At 45.4% G+C, this 22,844-nt stretch overlaps 10 non-coding genes across 10 annotated transcripts; all 10 read right to left on the bottom strand.

The window, feature by feature from the left end:
- Positions 1-793: 793 nt before the first annotated feature.
- LOC130125794 (U2 spliceosomal RNA) lies at positions 794-985 on the bottom strand. Its single transcript, XR_008811640.1, has one exon. It is a non-coding gene; the product is annotated as a U2 spliceosomal RNA (small nuclear RNA).
- A 2,045-nt stretch (positions 986-3,030) lies between these two features.
- LOC130125694 (U2 spliceosomal RNA) lies at positions 3,031-3,222 on the bottom strand. The gene has a single exon (XR_008811543.1). It is a non-coding gene; the product is annotated as a U2 spliceosomal RNA (small nuclear RNA).
- Positions 3,223-5,267: 2,045 nt separating this feature from the next.
- Positions 5,268-5,459, bottom strand: LOC130125744 (U2 spliceosomal RNA). Its single transcript, XR_008811591.1, has one exon. It is a non-coding gene; the product is annotated as a U2 spliceosomal RNA (small nuclear RNA).
- Positions 5,460-7,504: 2,045 nt separating this feature from the next.
- On the bottom strand, positions 7,505-7,696 carry LOC130125749 (U2 spliceosomal RNA). Its single transcript, XR_008811595.1, has one exon. It is a non-coding gene; the product is annotated as a U2 spliceosomal RNA (small nuclear RNA).
- A 2,045-nt stretch (positions 7,697-9,741) lies between these two features.
- LOC130125795 (U2 spliceosomal RNA) lies at positions 9,742-9,933 on the bottom strand. The gene has a single exon (XR_008811641.1). It is a non-coding gene; the product is annotated as a U2 spliceosomal RNA (small nuclear RNA).
- A 2,016-nt stretch (positions 9,934-11,949) lies between these two features.
- LOC130125796 (U2 spliceosomal RNA) lies at positions 11,950-12,141 on the bottom strand. The gene has a single exon (XR_008811642.1). It is a non-coding gene; the product is annotated as a U2 spliceosomal RNA (small nuclear RNA).
- Positions 12,142-14,186: 2,045 nt separating this feature from the next.
- LOC130125690 (U2 spliceosomal RNA) lies at positions 14,187-14,378 on the bottom strand. Its single transcript, XR_008811539.1, has one exon. It is a non-coding gene; the product is annotated as a U2 spliceosomal RNA (small nuclear RNA).
- A 2,045-nt stretch (positions 14,379-16,423) lies between these two features.
- On the bottom strand, positions 16,424-16,615 carry LOC130125729 (U2 spliceosomal RNA). The gene has a single exon (XR_008811577.1). It is a non-coding gene; the product is annotated as a U2 spliceosomal RNA (small nuclear RNA).
- Positions 16,616-18,660: 2,045 nt separating this feature from the next.
- Positions 18,661-18,852, bottom strand: LOC130125714 (U2 spliceosomal RNA). Its single transcript, XR_008811563.1, has one exon. It is a non-coding gene; the product is annotated as a U2 spliceosomal RNA (small nuclear RNA).
- A 2,045-nt stretch (positions 18,853-20,897) lies between these two features.
- On the bottom strand, positions 20,898-21,089 carry LOC130125773 (U2 spliceosomal RNA). The gene has a single exon (XR_008811620.1). It is a non-coding gene; the product is annotated as a U2 spliceosomal RNA (small nuclear RNA).
- Between the last annotated feature and the right edge of the window lie 1,755 nt (positions 21,090-22,844).

A 22,844-nucleotide genomic window follows, 5' to 3' on the forward strand; every position in this document is an offset into this window, starting at 1 on the left:
TCCGAACGCACAACTCACCGCTGTTAGTCTTCCCTACCCACATACCCTGCGCCACTCCCATATAGCTTGCTGCAACTCCCGACTCCCGACTTCTTGATGCAATACCAAGCCTCCTCTCTCGGCACCCTGTCATATGCTTTCTGTAAACGATGCAACTCCTTCTGGTGTCTTTTTAAATTGTTTAGATCTGGACTTTAAAAGAATTTTTTTTGACAATATTGCGGATATTTTGCTGTCCAGTCTCTCTGTGTGCATTCTTTAAAACTTCTTACTGTGAGTGTCACATTTCTGGCAATACAGTAATACATGGTCCACTGTTTCTTCCTCTCGAAAATAGTCCCACTTTGCATTATTATGCTTTCCAAACACATAGAGCTAAGTGTTTAGACCAGTATGAGCATTCTTTAATCTTACCACTCTTCTGCTCTTGTATTTCATCGTCCAGACCTGCAATCCCACGTAAGAGGTCAGTCCACGTTGTTTAACTATAGCTTGAAACGTTCGAATACGGTTGGAAAGGACAGTATGAATACACAAGTAAATGGATTACACATGTATCCGCAAAGGAAATGAACCACTACTTGAGTGCCGGGAGATATGTTATTAGCGCGACGTGACCTCGCCACGACTGATAATATTCTTAATAATAATCAAACTCCCGGCGTACATACTTGGCTATCGTCAAAGAAGATGACATATATCCGTCTGAACACAAGTAGAGTGTCGTGCAGACAATGATCGACCCGATTGAGACAGTAACTGAAGAAACATATCTTAATATTCAATACAACGAAAGGAGTGCACCGTTCCTGGAAGTACTGCAATACCATGTCGATGCGTGGAGTGGACGGAGCAAGCCCCGATTCCATATCCCTATTGCAAAAATCAATTTAATATATTGTCCCCGGAATAGGAGACGTAACAGATATTAAACTGATAAGAACAGATACTACACTTGATCTTAGCCAAAAGGCCGAGAAGCGATACTGGTGTGAAGGTGAGCTGCGAGCCGCACTCGCGTACATATAAATACCATCGACGGGTCCACCACAAACCACATGCCGCTCATTGTTCTACAACGAAAGTTCTTGCATACTGCAAATAAGTAAGATGTATACAAGTCTTATCGCTCACTTAATGTACAAAAACAAAGGGATTAAAAAGAAGACGTCGGCTATCTTTAGTCACGCGGTGCCACTGCAGCCAATGGGAAATGATTAAAAATGACGTGATAAAGTCAGTCCATTTAAGAAGGACGGATGCGATTAACATGCTCCCGTTTTCTACTGTGGCACAACCGCATGATGCATACAAACAGAATCGTTGAATGAAATGACAGGGATTTCTAACTGCTCCCGCTAGGGGTCGCCACAGCGGATCACCAATTTCATACTTGTCCTGTCCGCTGCATCTTGCTCTGGCACACCAGCCACCTGCATGTCCTCTCTCACCACATCCATAAACCTACTCTCTGGCGTTCCTCTTTTCCTCTTGCCTGGCAACTCCATATTCAGCACCCTTCTCCCAAAATACCCAGCATTTCCCCTCCACACTCGTCCAAACCATCTCAATCCTGGCTCTCTAGCTTGCTTTGTCTCCAAACCGACCAACGTGAGCTGTCCCTCTAATATACTCTTTCCTAATCCTGTGCTTCTTCGTCAATCATAATGAAAACTTTAGCATCTTCAACTCTGCCAGTCCAGCTCCGTCTCCTGTCTTTTCATCAGTGTCACTGTCTCCAAACCGTATAACATAGCTGGTCTTACAACCATCTTGTAACGCTTCCCTTTAACTCTTGCTGGAACCCTTCTGTCACAAAAAACTCCTCACACTCTTCTCCACCCACTCCACCCTGCCTGCACTCTCGTCTTCTCCCCTCTTCTACACTCCCCGTTACTTTGGAAAGTCGACCCCAAGTATTTAAACTCATACGCCTTCATCGCCTCTATTCCTTGCATCCTAACCATTCCACTCGTCTTCCCTTTCATATGTATTCCGTCTTGTGCCTTCTGACGTTCATTCCTCGTCTTTCCAGTGCATACCGCCACCTCTACAGGCTCTCCTCAACCTGCACCCTACTCTCGCTACACATCACAATGTCATCTGCAAACATCATAGTCCACGGAGACTCCTGCTCATCTCGCCCGTCAACCTGTCCATCGCCATTGCAAACAAGAAAGTGCACAGAGCCGGTCCTTGATGTAATGCCACCTCCACCTTGAACCCATCTGTCATTCCGAACGCACAACTCACCGCTGTTAGTCCTCCCTACCCACATACCCTGCGCCACTCCTATATAGGTTGCTGCAACTCCCGACTCCCGACTTCTTGATGCAATACCAAGCCTCCTCTCTCGGCACCCTGTCATATGCTTTCTGTAAACGATGCAACTCCTTCTGGTGTCTTTTTAAATTGTTTAGATCTGGACTTTAAAAGAATTTTCTTTTTGACAATATTGCGGATGTTTTGCTGTCCAGTCTCTCTGTGTGCATTCTTTAAAACTTCTTACTGTGAGTGTCACATTTCTGGCAATACAGTAATACATGGTCCACTGTTTCTTCCTCTCGAAAATAGTCCCACTTTGCATTATTATGCTTTCCAAACACATAGAGCTAAGTGTTTAGACCAGTATGAGCATTCTTTAATCTTACCACTCTTCTGCTCTTGTATTTCATCGTCCAGACCTGCAATCCCACGTAAGAGGTCAGTCCACGTTGTTTAACTATAGCTTGAAACGTTCGAATACGGTTGGAAAGGACAGTATGAATACACAAGTGAATGGATTACACATGTATCCGCAAAGGAAATGAACCACTACTTGAGTGCCGGGAGATATGTTATTAGCGCGACGTGACCTCGCCACGACTGATAATATTCTTAATAATAGTCAAACTCCCGGCGTACATACTTGGCTATCGTCAAAGAAGATGACATATATCCGTCTGAACACAAGTAGATTGTCGTGCAGACAATGATCGGCCAGATTGAGACAGTAACTGAAGAAACATATCTTAATATTCAATACAACGAAAGGAGTGCACCGTTCCTGGAAGTACTGCAATACCAGGTCGATGCGTGGAGTGGACGGAGCAAGCCCCGATTCCATATCCCTGTTGCAAAAATCAATTTAATATATGGTCCCCGGAATAGGGGACGTATCAGATATTAAACTGATAAGAACAGATACTACACTTGATCTTAGCCAAAAGGCCGAGAAGCGATACTGGTGTGAAGGTGAGCTGCGAGCCGCACTCGCGTACATATAAATACCATCGACGGGTCCACCACAAACCACATGCCGCTCATTGCTCTACAACGAAAGTTCTTGCATACTGCAAATAAGTAAGATGTATACAAGTCTTATCGCTCACTTAATGTACAAAAACAAAGGGATTAAAAAGAAGACGTCGGCTATCTTTAGTCACGCGGTGCCACTGCAGCCAATGGGAAATGATTAAAAATGACGTGATAAAGTCAGTCCATTTAAGAAGGACGGATGCGATTAACATGCTCCCGTTTTCTACTGTGGCACAACCGCATGATGCATACAAACAGAATCGTTGAATGAAATGACAGGGATTTCTAACTGCTCCCGCTAGGGGTCGCCACAGCGGATCACCAATTTCATACTTGTCCTGTCCGCTGCATCTTGCTCTGGCACACCAGCCACCTGCATGTCCTCTCTCACCACATCCATAAACCTACTCTCTGGCGTTCCTCTTTTCCTCTTGCCTGGCAACTCCATATTCAGCACCCTTCTCCCAAAATACCCAGCATTTCCCCTCCACACTCGTCCAAACCATCTCAATCCTGGCTCTCTCGCTTGCTTTGTCTCCAAACCGACCAACGTGAGCTGTCCCTCTAATATACTCTTTCCTAATCCTGTGCTTCTTCGTCAATCATAATGAAAACTTTAGCATCTTCAACTCTGCCAGTCCAGCTCCGTCTCCTGTCTTTTCATCAGTGTCACTGTCTCCAAACCGTATAACATAGCTGGTCTTACAACCATCTTGTAACGCTTCCCTTTAACTCTTGCTGGAACCCTTCTGTCACAAAAAACTCCTCACACTCTTCTCCACCCACTCCACCCTGCCTGCACTCTCGTCTTCTCCCCTCTTCTACACTCCCCGTTACTTTGGAAAGTCGACCCCAAGTATTTAAACTCATACGCCTTCATCGCCTCTATTCCTTGCATCCTAACCATTCCACTCGTCTTCCCTTTCATATGTATTCCGTCTTGTGCCTTCTGACGTTCATTCCTCGTCTTTCCAGTGCATACCGCCACCTCTACAGGCTCTCCTCAACCTGCACCCTACTCTCGCTAGACATCACAATGTCATCTGCAAACATCATAGTCCACGGAGACTCCTGCTGATCTCGCCCGTCAACCTGTCCATCGCCATTGCAAACAAGAAAGTGCACAGAGCCGGTCCTTGATGTAATGCCACCTCCACCTTGAACCCATCTGTCATTCCGAACGCACAACTCACCGCTGTTAGTCCTCCCTACCCACATACCCTGCGCCACTCCTATATAGGTTGCTGCAACTCCCGACTCCCGACTTCTTGATGCAATACCAAGCCTCCTCTCTCGGCACCCTGTCATATGCTTTCTGTAAACGATGCAACTCCTTCTGGTGTCTTTTTAAATTGTTTAGATCTGGACTTTAAAAGAATTTTCTTTTTGACAATATTGCGGATGTTTTGCTGTCCAGTCTCTCTGTGTGCATTCTTTAAAACTTCTTACTGTGAGTGTCAAATTTCTGGCAATACAGTAATACATGGTCCACTGTTTCTTCCTCTCGAAAATAGTCCCACTTTCCATTATTATGCTTTCCAAACACATAGAGCTAAGTGTTTAGACCAGTATGAGCATTCTTTAATCTTACCACTCTTCTGCTCTTGTATTTCATCGTCCAGACCTGCAATCCCACGTAAGAGGTCAGTCCACGTTGTTTAACTATAGCTTGAAACGTTCGAATACGGTTGGAAAGGACAGTATGAATACACAAGTGAATGGATTACACATGTATCCGCAAAGGAAATGAACCACTACTTGAGTGCCGGGAGATATGTTATTAGCGCGACGTGACCTCGCCACGACTGATAATATTCTTAATAATAGTCAAAGTCCCGGCGTACATACTTGGCTATCGTCAAAGAAGATGACATATATCCGTCTGAACACAAGTAGATTGTCGTGCAGACAATGATCGACCAGATTGAGACAGTAACTGAAGAAACATATCTTAATATTCAATACAACGAAAGGAGTGCACCGTTCCTGGAAGTACTGCAATACCAGGTCGATGCGTGGAGTGGGCGGAGCAAGCCCCGATTCCATATCACTGTTGCAAAAATCAATTTAATATATGGTCCCCGGAATAGGGGACGTATCAGATATTAAACTGATAAGAACAGATACTACACTTGATCTTAGCCAAAAGGCCGAGAAGCGATACTGGTGTGAAGGTGAGCTGCGAGCCGCACTCGCGTACATATAAATACCACCGACGGGTCCACCACAAACCACATGCCGCTCATTGTTCTACAACGAAAGTTCTTGCATACTGCAAATAAGTAAGATGTATACAAGTCTTATCGCTCACTTGATGTACAAAAACAAAGGGATTAAAAAGAAGACGTCGGCTATCTTTAGTCACGCGGTGCCACTGCAGCCAATGGGAAATGATTAAAAATGACGTGATAAAGTCAGTCCATTTAAGAAGGACGGATGCGATTAACATGCTCCCGTTTTCTACTGTGGCACAACCGCATGATGCATACAAACAGAATCGTTGAATGAAATGACAGGGATTTCTAACTGCTCCCGCTAGGGGTCGCCACAGCGGATCACCAATTTCATACTTGTCCTGTCCGCTGCATCTTGCTCTGGCACACCAGCCACCTGCATGTCCTCTCTCACCACATCCATAAACCTACTCTCTGGCGTTCCTCTTTTCCTCTTGCCTGGCAACTCCATATTCAGCACCCTTCTCCCAAAATACCCAGCATTTCCCCTCCACACTCGTCCAAACCATCTCAATCCTGGCTCTCTCGCTTGCTTTGTCTCCAAACCGACCAACGTGAGCTGTCCCTCTAATATACTCTTTCCTAATCCTGTGCTTCTTCGTCAATCATAATGAAAACTTTAGCATCTTCAACTCTGCCAGTCCAGCTCCGTCTCCTGTCTTTTCATCAGTGTCACTGTCTCCAAACCGTATAACATAGCTGGTCTTACAACCATCTTGTAACGCTTCCCTTTAACTCTTGCTGGAACCCTTCTGTCACAAAAAACTCCTCACACTCTTCTCCACCCACTCCACCCTGCCTGCACTCTCGTCTTCTCCCCTCTTCTACACTCCCCGTTACTTTGGAAAGTCGACCCCAAGTATTTAAACTCATACGCCTTCATCGCCTCTATTCCTTGCATCCTAACCATTCCACTCGTCTTCCCTTTCATATGTATTCCGTCTTGTGCCTTCTGACGTTCATTCCTCGTCTTTCCAGTGCATACCGCCACCTCTACAGGCTCTCCTCAACCTGCACCCTACTCTCGCTACACATCACAATGTCATCTGCAAACATCATAGTCCACGGAGACTCCTGCTCATCTCGCCCGTCAACCTGTCCATCGCCATTGCAAACAAGAAAGTGCACAGAGCCGGTCCTTGATGTAATGCCACCTCCACCTTGAACCCATCTGTCATTCCGAACGCACAACTCACCGCTGTTAGTCCTCCCTACCCACATACCCTGCGCCACTCCTATATAGGTTGCTGCAACTCCCGACTCCCGACTTCTTGATGCAATACCAAGCCTCCTCTCTCGGCACCCTGTCATATGCTTTCTGTAAACGATGCAACTCCTTCTGGTGTCTTTTTAAATTGTTTAGATCTGGACTTTAAAAGAATTTTCTTTTTGACAATATTGCGGATGTTTTGCTGTCCAGTCTCTCTGTGTGCATTCTTTAAAACTTCTTACTGTGAGTGTCACATTTCTGGCAATACAGTAATACATGGTCCACTGTTTCTTCCTCTCGAAAATAGTCCCACTTTCCATTATTATGCTTTCCAAACACATAGAGCTAAGTGTTTAGACCAGTATGAGCATTCTTTAATCTTACCACTCTTCTGCTCTTGTATTTCATCGTCCAGACCTGCAATCCCACGTAAGAGGTCAGTCCACGTTGTTTAACTATAGCTTGAAACGTTCGAATACGGTTGGAAAGGACAGTATGAATACACAAGTGAATGGATTACACATGTATCCGCAAAGGAAATGAACCACTACTTGAGTGCCGGGAGATATGTTATTAGCGCGACGTGACCTCGCCACGACTGATAATATTCTTAATAATAGTCAAAGTCCCGGCGTACATACTTGGCTATCGTCAAAGAAGATGACATATATCCGTCTGAACACAAGTAGATTGTCGTGCAGACAATGATCGACCAGATTGAGACAGTAACTGAAGAAACATATCTTAATATTCAATACAACGAAAGGAGTGCACCGTTCCTGGAAGTACTGCAATACCAGGTCGATGCGTGGAGTGGACGGAGCAAGCCCCGATTCCATATCACTGTTGCAAAAATCAATTTAATATATGGTCCCCGGAATAGGGGACGTATCAGATATTAAACTGATAAGAACAGATACTACACTTGATCTTAGCCAAAAGGCCGAGAAGCGATACTGGTGTGAAGGTGAGCTGCGAGCCGCACTCGCGTACATATAAATACCACCGACGGGTCCACCACAAACCACATGCCGCTCATTGTTCTACAACGAAAGTTCTTGCATACTGCAAATAAGTAAGATGTATACAAGTCTTATCGCTCACTTGATGTACAAAAACAAAGGGATTAAAAAGAAGACGTCGGCTATCTTTAGTCACGCGGTGCCACTGCAGCCAATGGGAAATGATTAAAAATGACGTGATAAAGTCAGTCCATTTAAGAAGGACGGATGCGATTAACATGCTCCCGTTTTCTACTGTGGCACAACCGCATGATGCATACAAACAGAATCGTTGAATGAAATGACAGGGATTTCTAACTGCTCCCGCTAGGGGTCGCCACAGCGGATCACCAATTTCATACTTGTCCTGTCCGCTGCATCTTGCTCTGGCACACCAGCCACCTGCATGTCCTCTCTCACCACATCCATAAACCTACTCTCTGGCGTTCCTCTTTTCCTCTTGCCTGGCAACTCCATATTCAGCACCCTTCTCCCAAAATACCCAGCATTTCCCCTCCACACTCGTCCAAACCATCTCAATCCTGGCTCTCTCGCTTGCTTTGTCTCCAAACCGACCAACGTGAGCTGTCCCTCTAATATACTCTTTCCTAATCCTGTGCTTCTTCGTCAATCATAATGAAAACTTTAGCATCTTCAACTCTGCCAGTCCAGCTCCGTCTCCTGTCTTTTCATCAGTGTCACTGTCTCCAAACCGTATAACATAGCTGGTCTTACAACCATCTTGTAACGCTTCCCTTTAACTCTTGCTGGAACCCTTCTGTCACAAAAAACTCCTCACACTCTTCTCCACCCACTCCACCCTGCCTGCACTCTCGTCTTCTCCCCTCTTCTACACTCCCCGTTACTTTGGAAAGTCGACCCCAAGTATTTAAACTCATACGCCTTCATCGCCTCTATTCCTTGCATCCTAACCATTCCACTCGTCTTCCCTTTCATATGTATTCCGTCTTGTGCCTTCTGACGTTCATTCCTCGTCTTTCCAGTGCATACCGCCACCTCTACAGGCTCTCCTCAACCTGCACCCTACTCTCGCTACACATCACAATGTCATCTGCAAACATCATAGTCCACGGAGACTCCTGCTCATCTCGCCCGTCAACCTGTCCATCGCCATTGCAAACAAGAAAGTGCACAGAGCCGGTCCTTGATGTAATGCCACCTCCACCTTGAACCCATCTGTCATTCCGAACGCACAACTCACCGCTGTTAGTCCTCCCTACCCACATACCCTGCGCCACTCCTATATAGGTTGCTGCAACTCCCGACTCCCGACTTCTTGATGCAATACCAAGCCTCCTCTCTCGGCACCCTGTCATATGCTTTCTGTAAACGATGCAACTCCTTCTGGTGTCTTTTTAAATTGTTTAGATCTGGACTTTAAAAGAATTTTCTTTTTGACAATATTGCGGATGTTTTGCTGTCCAGTCTCTCTGTGTGCATTCTTTAAAACTTCTTACTGTGAGTGTCACATTTCTGGCAATACAGTAATACATGGTCCACTGTTTCTTCCTCTCGAAAATAGTCCCACTTTGCATTATTATGCTTTCCAAACACATAGAGCTAAGTGTTTAGACCAGTATGAGCATTCTTTAATCTTACCACTCTTCTGCTCTTGTATTTCATCGTCCAGACCTGCAATCCCACGTAAGAGGTCAGTCCACGTTGTTTAACTATAGCTTGAAACGTTCGAATACGGTTGGAAAGGACAGTATGAATACACAAGTGAATGGATTACACATGTATCCGCAAAGGAAATGAACCACTACTTGAGTGCCGGGAGATATGTTATTAGCGCGACGTGACCTCGCCACGACTGATAATATTCTTAATAATAGTCAAAGTCCCGGCGTACATACTTGGCTATCGTCAAAGAAGATGACATATATCCGTCTGAACACAAGTAGATTGTCGTGCAGACAATGATCGACCAGATTGAGACAGTAACTGAAGAAACATATCTTAATATTCAATACAACGAAAGGAGTGCCCGGTTCCTGGAAGTACTGCAATACCAGGTCGATGCGTGGAGTGGACAGAGCAAGCCCCGATTCCATATCCCTGTTGCAAAAATCAATTTAATATATGGTCCCCGGAATAGGGGACGTATCAGATATTAAACTGATAAGAACAGATACTACACTTGATCTTAGCCAAAAGGCCGAGAAGCGATACTGGTGTGAAGATGAGCTGCGAGCCGCACTCGCGTACATATAAATACCATCGACGGGTCCACCACAAACCACATGCCGCTCATTGTTCTACAACGAAAGTTCTTGCATACTGCAAATAAGTAAGATGTATACAAGTCTTATCGCTCACTTAATGTACAAAAACAAAGGGATTAAAAAGAAGACGTCGGCTATCTTTAGTCACGCGGTGCCACTGCAGCCAATGGGAAATGATTAAAAATGACGTGATAAAGTCAGTCCATTTAAGAAGGACGGATGCGATTAACATGCTCCCGTTTTCTACTGTGGCACAACCGCATGATGCATACAAACAGAATCGTTGAATGAAATGACACGGATTTCTAACTGCTCCCGCTAGGGGTCGGCACAGCGGATCACCAATTTCATACTTGTCCTGTCCGCTGCAGCTTGCTCTGGCACACCAGCCACCTGCATGTCCTCTCTCACCACATCCATAAACCTACTCTCTGGCGTTCCTCTTTTCCTCTTGCCTGGCAACTCCATATTCAGCACCCTTCTCCCAAAATACCCAGCATTTCCCCTCCACACTCGTCCAAACCATCTCAATCCTGGCTCTCTCGCTTGCTTTGTCTCTAAACCGACCAACGTGAGCTGTCCCTCTAATATACTCTTTCCTAATCCTGTGCTTCTTCGTCAATCATAATGAAAACTTTAGCATCTTCAACTCTGCCAGTCCAGCTCCGTCTCCAAACCGTATAACATAGCTGGTCTTACAACCATCTTGTAACGCTTCCCTTTAACTCTTGCTGGAACCCTTCTGTCACAAAAAACTCCTCACACTCTTCTCCACCCACTCCACCCTGCCTGCACTCTCGTCTTCTCCCCTCTTCTACACTCCCCGTTACTTTGGAAAGTCGACCCCAAGTATTTAAACTCATACGCCTTCATCGCCTCTATTCCTTGCATCCTAACCATTCCACTCGTCTTCCCTTTCATATGTATTCCGTCTTGTGCCTTCTGACGTTCATTCCTCGTCTTTCCAGTGCATACCGCCACCTCTACAGGCTCTCCTCAACCTGCACCCTAATCTCGCTAGACATCACAATGTCATCTGCAAACACCATAGTCCACGGAGACTCCTGCTGATCTCGCCCGTCAACCTGTCCATCGCCATTGCAAACAAGAAAGTGCACAGAGCCGGTCCTTGATGTAATGCCACCTCCACCTTGAACCCATCTGTCATTCCGAACGCACAACTCACCGCTGTTAGTCTTCCCTACCCACATACCCTGCGCCACTCCCATATAGCTTGCTGCAACTCCCGACTCCCGACTTCTTGATGCAATACCAAGCCTCCTCTCTCGGCACCCTGTCATATGCTTTCTGTAAACGATGCAACTCCTTCTGGTGTCTTTTTAAATTGTTTAGATCTGGACTTTAAAAGAATTTTTTTTGACAATATTGCGGATATTTTGCTGTCCAGTCTCTCTGTGTGCATTCTTTAAAACTTCTTACTGTGAGTGTCACATTTCTGGCAATACAGTAATACATGGTCCACTGTTTCTTCCTCTCGAAAATAGTCCCACTTTGCATTATTATGCTTTCCAAACACATAGAGCTAAGTGTTTAGACCAGTATGAGCATTCTTTAATCTTACCACTCTTCTGCTCTTGTATTTCATCGTCCAGACCTGCAATCCCACGTAAGAGGTCAGTCCACGTTGTTTAACTATAGCTTGAAACGTTCGAATACGGTTGGAAAGGACAGTATGAATACACAAGTAAATGGATTACACATGTATCCGCAAAGGAAATGAACCACTACTTGAGTGCCGGGAGATATGTTATTAGCGCGACGTGACCTCGCCACGACTGATAATATTCTTAATAATAATCAAACTCCCGGCGTACATACTTGGCTATCGTCAAAGAAGATGACATATATCCGTCTGAACACAAGTAGAGTGTCGTGCAGACAATGATCGACCCGATTGAGACAGTAACTGAAGAAACATATCTTAATATTCAATACAACGAAAGGAGTGCACCGTTCCTGGAAGTACTGCAATACCATGTCGATGCGTGGAGTGGACGGAGCAAGCCCCGATTCCATATCCCTGTTGCAAAAATCAATTTAATATATTGTCCCCGGAATAGGAGACGTATCAGATATTAAACTGATAAGAAAAGATACTACACTTGATCTTAGCCAAAAGGCCGAGAAGCGATACTGGTGTGAAGGTGAGCTGCGAGCCGCACTCGCGTACATATAAATACCATCGACGGGTCCACCACAAACCACATGCCGCTCATTGTTCTACAACGAAAGTTCTTGCATACTGCAAATAAGTAAGATGTATACAAGTCTTATCGCTCACTTAATGTACAAAAACAAAGGGATTAAAAAGAAGACGTCGGCTATCTTTAGTCACGCGGTGCCACTGCAGCCAATGGGAAATGATTAAAAATGACGTGATAAAGTCAGTCCATTTAAGAAGGACGGATGCGATTAACATGCTCCCGTTTTCTACTGTGGCACAACCGCATGATGCATACAAACAGAATCGTTGAATGAAATGACAGGGATTTCTAACTGCTCCCGCTAGGGGTCGCCACAGCGGATCACCAATTTCATACTTGTCCTGTCCGCTGCATCTTGCTCTGGCACACCAGCCACCTGCATGTCCTCTCTCACCACATCCATAAACCTACTCTCTGGCGTTCCTCTTTTCCTCTTGCCTGGCAACTCCATATTCAGCACCCTTCTCCCAAAATACCCAGCATTTCCCCTCCACACTCGTCCAAACCATCTCAATCCTGGCTCTCTAGCTTGCTTTGTCTCCAAACCGACCAACGTGAGCTGTCCCTCTAATATACTCTTTCCTAATCCTGTGCTTCTTCGTCAATCATAATGAAAACTTTAGCATCTTCAACTCTGCCAGTCCAGCTCCGTCTCCTGTCTTTTCATCAGTGTCACTGTCTCCAAACCGTATAACATAGCTGGTCTTACAACCATCTTGTAACGCTTCCCTTTAACTCTTGCTGGAACCCTTCTGTCACAAAAAACTCCTCACACTCTTCTCCACCCACTCCACCCTGCCTGCACTCTCGTCTTCTCCCCTCTTCTACACTCCCCGTTACTTTGGAAAGTCGACCCCAAGTATTTAAACTCATATGCCTTCATCGCCTCTATTCCTTGCATCCTAACCATTCCACTCGTCTTCCCTTTCATATGTATTCCGTCTTGTGCCTTCTGACGTTCATTCCTCGTCTTTCCAGTGCATACCGCCACCTCTACAGGCTCTCCTCAACCTGCACCCTACTCTCGCTACACATCACAATGTCATCTGCAAACATCATAGTCCACGGAGACTCCTGCTGATCTCGCCCGTCAACCTGTCCATCGCCATTGCAAACAAGAAAGTGCACAGAGCCGGTCCTTGATGTAATGCCACCTCCACCTTGAACCCATCTGTCATTCCGAACGCACAACTCACCGCTGTTAGTCCTCCCTACCCACATACCCTGCGCCACTCCTATATAGGTTGCTGCAACTCCCGACTCCCGACTTCTTGATGCAATACCAAGCCTCCTCTCTCGGCACCCTGTCATATGCTTTCTGTAAACGATGCAACTCCTTCTGGTGTCTTTTTAAATTGTTTAGATCTGGACTTTAAAAGAATTTTCTTTTTGACAATATTGCGGATGTTTTGCTGTCCAGTCTCTCTGTGTGCATTCTTTAAAACTTCTTACTGTGAGTGTCACATTTCTGGCAATACAGTAATACATGGTCCACTGTTTCTTCCTCTCGAAAATAGTCCCACTTTGCATTATTATGCTTTCCAAACACATAGAGCTAAGTGTTTAGACCAGTATGAGCATTCTTTAATCTTACCACTCTTCTGCTCTTGTATTTCATCGTCCAGACCTGCAATCCCACGTAAGAGGTCAGTCCACGTTGATTAACTATAGCTTGAAACGTTCGAATACGGTTGGAAAGGACAGTATGAATACACAAGTGAATGGATTACACATGTATCCGCAAAGGAAATGAACCACTACTTGAGTGCCGGGAGATATGTTATTAGCGCGACGTGACCTCGCCACGACTGATAATATTCTTAATAATAGTCAAACTCCCGGCGTACATACTTGGCTATCGTCAAAGAAGATGACATATATCCGTCTGAACACAAGTAGATTGTCGTGCAGACAATGATCGGCCAGATTGAGACAGTAACTGAAGAAACATATCTTAATATTCAATACAACGAAAGGAGTGCACCGTTCCTGGAAGTACTGCAATACCAGGTCGATGCGTGGAGTGGACGGAGCAAGCCCCGATTCCATATCCCTGTTGCAAAAATTAATTTAATATATGGTCCCCGGAATAGGGGACGTATCAGATATTAAACTGATAAGAACAGATACTACACTTGATCTTAGCCAAAAGGCCGAGAAGCGATACTGGTGTGAAGGTGAGCTGCGAGCCGCACTCGCGTACATATAAATACCATCGACGGGTCCACCACAAACCACATGCCGCTCATTGCTCTACAACGAAAGTTCTTGCATACTGCAAATAAGTAAGATGTATACAAGTCTTATCGCTCACTTAATGTACAAAAACAAAGGGATTAAAAAGAAGACGTCGGCTATCTTTAGTCACGCGGTGCCACTGCAGCCAATGGGAAATGATTAAAAATGACGTGATAAAGTCAGTCCATTTAAAAAGGACGGATGCGATTAACATGCTCCCGTTTTCTACTGTGGCACAACCGCATGATGCATACAAACAGAATCGTTGAATGAAATGACAGGGATTTCTAACTGCTCCCGCTAGGGGTCGCCACAGCGGATCACCAATTTCATACTTGTCCTGTCCGCTGCATCTTGCTCTGGCACACCAGCCACCTGCATGTCCTCTCTCACCACATCCATAAACCTACTCTCTGGCGTTCCTCTTTTCCTCTTGCCTGGCAACTCCATATTCAGCACCCTTCTCCCAAAATACCCAGCATTTCCCCTCCACACTCGTCCAAACCATCTCAATCCTGGCTCTCTCGCTTGCTTTGTCTCCAAACCGACCAACGTGAGCTGTCCCTCTAATATACTCTTTCCTAATCCTGTGCTTCTTCGTCAATCATAATGAAAACTTTAGCATCTTCAACTCTGCCAGTCCAGCTCCGTCTCCTGTCTTTTCATCAGTGTCACTGTCTCCAAACCGTATAACATAGCTGGTCTTACAACCATCTTGTAACGCTTCCCTTTAACTCTTGCTGGAACCCTTCTGTCACAAAAAACTCCTCACACTCTTCTCCACCCACTCCACCCTGCCTGCACTCTCGTCTTCTCCCCTCTTCTACACTCCCCGTTACTTTGGAAAGTCGACCCCAAGTATTTAAACTCATACGCCTTCATCGCCTCTATTCCTTGCATCCTAACCATTCCACTCGTCTTCCCTTTCATATGTATTCCGTCTTGTGCCTTCTGACATTCATTCCTCGTCTTTCCAGTGCATACCGCCACCTCTACAGGCTCTCCTCAACCTGCACCCTACTCTCGCTAGACATCACAATGTCATCTGCAAACATCATAGTCCACGGAGACTCCTGCTGATCTCGCCCGTCAACCTGTCCATCGCCATTGCAAACAAGAAAGTGCACAGAGCCGGTCCTTGATGTAATGCCACCTCCACCTTGAACCCATCTGTCATTCCGAACGCACAACTCACCGCTGTTAGTCCTCCCTACCCACATACCCTGCGCCACTCCTATATAGGTTGCTGCAACTCCCGACTCCCGACTTCTTGATGCAATACCAAGCCTCCTCTCTCGGCACCCTGTCATATGCTTTCTGTAAACGATGCAACTCCTTCTGGTGTCTTTTTAAATTGTTTAGATCTGGACTTTAAAAGAATTTTCTTTTTGACAATATTGCGGATGTTTTGCTGTCCAGTCTCTCTGTGTGCATTCTTTAAAACTTCTTACTGTGAGTGTCACATTTCTGGCAATACAGTAATACATGGTCCACTGTTTCTTCCTCTCGAAAATAGTCCCACTTTCCATTATTATGCTTTCCAAACACATAGAGCTAAGTGTTTAGACCAGTATGAGCATTCTTTAATCTTACCACTCTTCTGCTCTTGTATTTCATCGTCCAGACCTGCAATCCCACGTAAGAGGTCAGTCCACGTTGTTTAACTATAGCTTGAAACGTTCGAATACGGTTGGAAAGGACAGTATGAATACACAAGTGAATGGATTACACATGTATCCGCAAAGGAAATGAACCACTACTTGAGTGCCGGGAGATATGTTATTAGCGCGACGTGACCTCGCCACGACTGATAATATTCTTAATAATAGTCAAAGTCCCGGCGTACATACTTGGCTATCGTCAAAGAAGATGACATATATCCGTCTGAACACAAGTAGATTGTCGTGCAGACAATGATCGACCAGATTGATACAGTACCTGAAGAAACATATCTTAATATTCAATACAACGAAAGGAGTGCACCGTTCCTGGAAGTACTGCAATACCAGGTCGATGCGTGGAGTGGACGGAGCAAGCCCCGATTCCATATCCCTGTTGCAAAAATCAATTTAATATATAGTCCACGGAATAGGGGACGTATCAGATATTAAACTGATAAGAACAGATACTACACTTGATCTTAGCCAAAAGGCCGAGAAGCGATACTGGTGTGAAGGTGAGCTGCGAGCCGCACTCGCGTACATATAAATACCACCGACGGGTCCACCACAAACCACATGCCGCTCATTGTTCTACAACGAAAGTTCTTGCATACTGCAAATAAGTAAGATGTATACAAGTCTTATCGCTCACTTAATGTACAAAAACAAAGGGATTAAAAAGAAGACGTCGGCTATCTTTAGTCACGCGGTGCCACTGCAGCCAATGGGAAATGATTAAAAATGACGTGATAAAGTCAGTCCATTTAAGAAGGACGGATGCGATTAACATGCTCCCGTTTTCTACTGTGGCACAACCGCATGATGCATACAAACAGAATCGTTGAATGAAATAACACCGATTTCTAACTGCTCCCGCTAGGGGTCGCCACAGCGGATCACCAATTTCATACTTGTCCTGTCCGCTGCATCTTGCTCTGGCACACCAGCCACCTGCATGTCCTCTCTCACCACATCCATAAACCTACTCTCTGGCGTTCCTCTTTTCCTCTTGCCTGGCAACTCCATATTCAGCACCCTTCTCCCAAAATACCCAGCATTTCCCCTCCACACTCGTCCAAACCATCTCAATCCTGGCTCTCTCGCTTGCTTTGTCTCCAAACCGACCAACGTGAGCTGTCCCTCTAATATACTCTTTCCTAATCCTGTGCTTCTTCGTCAATCATAATGAAAACTTTAGCATCTTCAACTCTGCCAGTCCAGCTCCGTCTCCTGTCTTTTCATCAGTGTCACTGTCTCCAAACCGTATAACATAGCTGGTCTTACAACCATCTTGTAACGCTTCCCTTTAACTCTTGCTGGAACCCTTCTGTCACAAAAAACTCCTCACACTCTTCTCCACCCACTCCACCCTGCCTGCACTCTCGTCTTCTCCCCTCTTCTACACTCCCCGTTACTTTGGAAAGTCGACCCCAAGTATTTAAACTCATACGCCTTCATCGCCTCTATTCCTTGCATCCTAGACATTCCACTCGTCTTCCCTTTCATATGTATTCCGTCTTGTGCCTTCTGACGTTCATTCCTCGTCTTTCCAGTGCATACCGCCACCTCTACAGGCTCTCCTCAACCTGCACCCTACTCTCACTAGACATCACAATGTCATCTGCAAACATCATAGTCCACGGAGACTCCTGCTGATCTCGCCCGTCAACCTGTCCATCGCCATTGCAAACAAGAAAGTGCACAGAGCCGGTCCTTGATGTAATGCCACCTCCACCTTGAACCCATCTGTCATTCCGAACGCACAACTCACCGCTGTTAGTCCTCCCTACCCACATACCCTGCGCCACTCCTATATAGGTTGCTGCAACTCCCGACTCCCGACTTCTTGATGCAATACCAAGCCTCCTCTCTCGGCACCCTGTCATATGCTTTCTGTAAACGATGCAACTCCTTCTGGTGTCTTTTTAAATTGTTTAGATCTGGACTTTAAAAGAATTTTCTTTTTGACAATATTGCGGATGTTTTGCTGTCCAGTCTCTCTGTGTGCATTCTTTAAAACTTCTTACTGTGAGTGTCACATTTCTGGCAATACAGTAATACATGGTCCACTGTTTCTTCCTCTCGAAAATAGTCCCACTTTCCATTATTATGCTTTCCAAACACATAGAGCTAAGTGTTTAGACCAGTATGAGCATTCTTTAATCTTACCACTCTTCTGCTCTTGTATTTCATCGTCCAGACCTGCAGTCCCACGTAAGAGGTCAGTCCACGTTGTTTAACTATAGCTTGAAACGTTCGAATACGGTTGGAAAGGACAGTATGAATACACAAGTGAATGGATTACACATGTATCCGCAAAGGAAATGAACCACTACTTGAGTGCCGGGAGATATGTTATTAGCGCGACGTGACCTCGCCACGACTGATAATATTCTTAATAATAGTCAAAGTCCCGGCGTACATACTTGGCTATCGTCAAAGAAGATGACATATATCCGTCTGAACACAAGTAGATTGTCGTGCAGACAATGATCGACCAGATTGAGACAGTACCTGAAGAAACATATCTTAATATTCAATACAACGAAAGGAGTGCACCGTTCCTGGAAGTACTGCAATACCAGGTCGATGCGTGGAGTGGACGGAGCAAGCCCCGATTCCATATCCCTGTTGCAAAAATCAATTTAATATATTGTCCCCGGAATAGGGGACGTATCAGATATTAAACTGGTAAGAACAGATACTACACTTGATCTTAGCCAAAAGGCCGAGAAGCGATACTGGTGTGAAGGTGAGCTGCGAGCCGCACTCGCGTACATATAAATACCATCGACGGGTCCACCACAAACCACATGCCGCTCATTGTTCTACAACGAAAGTTCTTGCATACTGCAAATAAGTAAGATGTATACAAGTCTTATCGCTCACTTAATGTACAAAAACAAAGGGATTAAAAAGAAGACGTCGGCTATCTTTAGTCACGCGGTGCCACTGCAGCCAATGGGAAATGATTAAAAATGACGTGATAAAGTCAGTCCATTTAAGAAGGACGGATGCGATTAACATGCTCCCGTTTTCTACTGTGGCACAACCGCATGATGCATACAAACAGAATCGTTGAATGAAATAACACCGATTTCTAACTGCTCCCGCTAGGGGTCGCCACAGCGGATCACCAATTTCATACTTGTCCTGTCCGCTGCATCTTGCTCTGGCACACCAGCCACCTGCATGTCCTCTCTCACCACATCCATAAACCTACTCTCTGGCGTTCCTCTTTTCCTCTTGCCTGGCAACTCCATATTCAGCACCCTTCTCCCAAAATACCCAGCATTTCCCCTCCACACTCGTCCAAACCATCTCAATCCTGGCTCTCTCGCTTGCTTTGTCTCCAAACCGACCAACGTGAGCTGTCCCTCTAATATACTCTTTCCTAATCCTGTGCTTCTTCGTCAATCATAATGAAAACTTTAGCATCTTCAACTCTGCCAGTCCAGCTCCGTCTCCTGTCTTTTCATCAGTGTCACTGTCTCCAAACCGTATAACATAGCTGGTCTTACAACCATCTTGTAACGCTTCCCTTTAACTCTTGCTGGAACCCTTCTGTCACAAAAAACTCCTCTCACTCTTCTCCACCCACTCCACCCTGCCTGCACTCTCGTCTTCTCCCCTCTTCTACACTCCCCGTTACTTTGGAAAGTCGACCCCAAGTATTTAAACTCATACGCCTTCATCGCCTCTATTCCTTGCATCCTAACCATTCCACTCGTCTTCCCTTTCATATGTATTCCGTCTTGTGCCTTCTGACGTTCATTCCTCGTCTTTCCAGTGCATACCGCCACCTCTACAGGCTCTCCTCAACCTGCACCCTACTCTCGCTACACATCACAATGTCATCTGCAAACATCATAGTCCACGGAGACTCCTGCTCATCTCGCCCGTCAACCTGTCCATCGCCATTGCAAACAAGAAAGTGCACAGAGCCGGTCCTTGATGTAATGCCACCTCCACCTTGAACCCATCTGTCATTCCGAACGCACAACTCACCGCTGTTAGTCCTCCCTACCCACATACCCTGCGCCACTCCTATATAGGTTGCTGCAACTCCCGACTCCCGACTTCTTGATGCAATACCAAGCCTCCTCTCTCGGCACCCTGTCATATGCTTTCTGTAAACGATGCAACTCCTTCTGGTGTCTTTTTAAATTGTTTAGATCTGGACTTTAAAAGAATTTTCTTTTTGACAATATTGCGGATGTTTTGCTGTCCAGTCTCTCTGTGTGCATTCTTTAAAACTTCTTACTGTGAGTGTCACATTTCTGGCAATACAGTAATACATGGTCCACTGTTTCTTCCTCTCGAAAATAGTCCCACTTTCCATTATTATGCTTTCCAAACACATAGAGCTAAGTGTTTAGACCAGTATGAGCATTCTTTAGTCTTACCACTCTTCTGCTCTTGTATTTCATCGTCCAGACCTGCAATCCCACGTAAGAGGTCAGTCCACGTTGTTTAACTATAGCTTGAAACGTTCGAATACGGTTGGAAAGGACAGTATGAATACACAAGTGAATGGATTACACATGTATCCGCAAAGGAAATGAACCACTACTTGAGTGCCGGGAGATATGTTATTAGCGCGACGTGACCTCGCCACGACTGATAATATTCTTAATAATAGTCAAACTCCCGGCGTACATACTTGGCTATCGTCAAAGAAGATGACATAGATCCGTCTGAACACAAGTAGAGTGTCGTGCCGACAATGATGGACCCGATTGTGACAGTAACTGAAGAAACATATCTCAATATTCAATACAACGAAAGGAGTGCACCGTTCCTAGAAGTACTGCAATACCAGGTCGATGCGTGGAGTGGACGCAGCAAGCCCCGATTCCATATCCCTGTTGCAAAAATCAATTTAATATATGGTCCCCGGAATAGGGGACGTATCAGATATTAAACTGATAAGAACAGATACTACACTTGATCTTAGCCAAAAGGCCGAGAAGCGATACTGGTGTGAAGGTGAGCTGCGAGGCGCACTCGCGTACATATAAATACCATCGACGGGTCCACCACAAACCACATGCCGCTCATTGTTCTACAACGAAAGTTCTTGCATACTGCAAATAAGTAAGATGTATATAAGTCTTATCGCTCACTTAATGTACAAAAACAAAGGGATTAAAAAGAAGACGTCGGCTATCTTTAGTCACGCGGTGCCACTGCAGCCAATGGGAAATGATTAAAAATGACGTGATAAAGTCAGTCCATTTAAGAAGGACGGATGCGATTAACATGCTCCCGTTTTCTACTGTGGCACAACCGCATGATGCATACAAACAGAATCGTTGAATGAAATAACACCGATTTCTAACTGCTCCCGCTAGGGGTCGCCACAGCGGATCACCAATTTCATACTTGTCCTGTCCGCTGCAGCTTGCTCTGGCACACCAGCCACCTGCATGTCCTCTCTCACCACATCCATAAACCTACTCTCTGGCGTTCCTCTTTTCCTCTTGCCTGGCAACTCCATATTCAGCACCCTTCTCCCAAAATACCCAGCATTTCCCCTCCACACTCGTCCAAACCATCTCAATCCTGGCTCTCTCGCTTGCTTTGTCTCCAAACCGACCAACGTGAGCTGTCCCTCTAATATACTCTTTCCTAATCCTGTGCTTCTTCGTCAATCATAATGAAAACTTTAGCATCTTCAACTCTGCCAGTCCAGCTCCGTCTCCAAACCGTATAACATAGCTGGTCTTACAACCATCTTGTAACGCTTCCCTTTAACTCTTGCTGGAACCCTTCTGTCACAAAAAACTCCTCACACTCTTCTCCACCCACTCCACCCTGCCTGCACTCTCGTCTTCTCCCCTCTTCTACACTCCCCGTTACTTTGGAAAGTCGACCCCAAGTATTTAAACTCATACGCCTTCATCGCCTCTATTCCTTGCATCCTAACCATTCCACTCGTCTTCCCTTTCATATGTATTCCGTCTTGTGCCTTCTGACGTTCATTCCTCGTCTTTCCAGTGCATACCGCCACCTCTACAGGCTCTCCTCAACCTGCACCCTACTCTCACTAGACATCACAATGTCATCTGCAAACATCATAGTCCACGGAGACTCCTGCTGATCTCGCCCGTCAACCTGTCCATCACCATTGCAAACAAGAAAGTGCACAGAGCCGGTCCTTGATGTAATGCCACCTCCACCTTGAACCCATCTGTCATTCCGAACGCACAACTCACCGCTGTTAGTCCTCCCTACCCACATACCCTGCGCCACTCCTATATAGGTTGCTGCAACTCCCGACTCCCGACTTCTTGATGCAATACCAAGCCTCCTCTCTCGGCACCCTGTCATATGCTTTCTGTAAACGATGCAACTCCTTCTGGTGTCTTTTTAAATTGTTTAGATCTGGACTTTAAAAGAATTTTCTTTTTGACAATATTGCGGATGTTTTGCTGTCCAGTCTCTCTGTGTGCATTCTTTAAAACTTCTTACTGTGAGTGTCACATTTCTGGCAATACAGTAATACATGGTCCACTGTTTCTTCCTCTCGAAAATAGTCCCACTTTCCATTATTATGCTTTCCAAACACATAGAGCTAAGTGTTTAGACCAGTATGAGCATTCTTTAATCTTACCACTCTTCTGCTCTTGTATTTCATCGTCCAGACCTGCAATCCCACGTAAGAGGTCAGTCCACGTTGTTTAACTATAGCTTGAAACGTTCGAATACGGTTGGAAAGGACAGTATGAA

The sequence above is a fragment of the Lampris incognitus genome, chromosome 15, assembly GCF_029633865.1.
Source record: "Lampris incognitus isolate fLamInc1 chromosome 15, fLamInc1.hap2, whole genome shotgun sequence".
NCBI classification, from domain to species: Eukaryota; Metazoa; Chordata; class Actinopteri; order Lampriformes; family Lampridae; genus Lampris; species Lampris incognitus.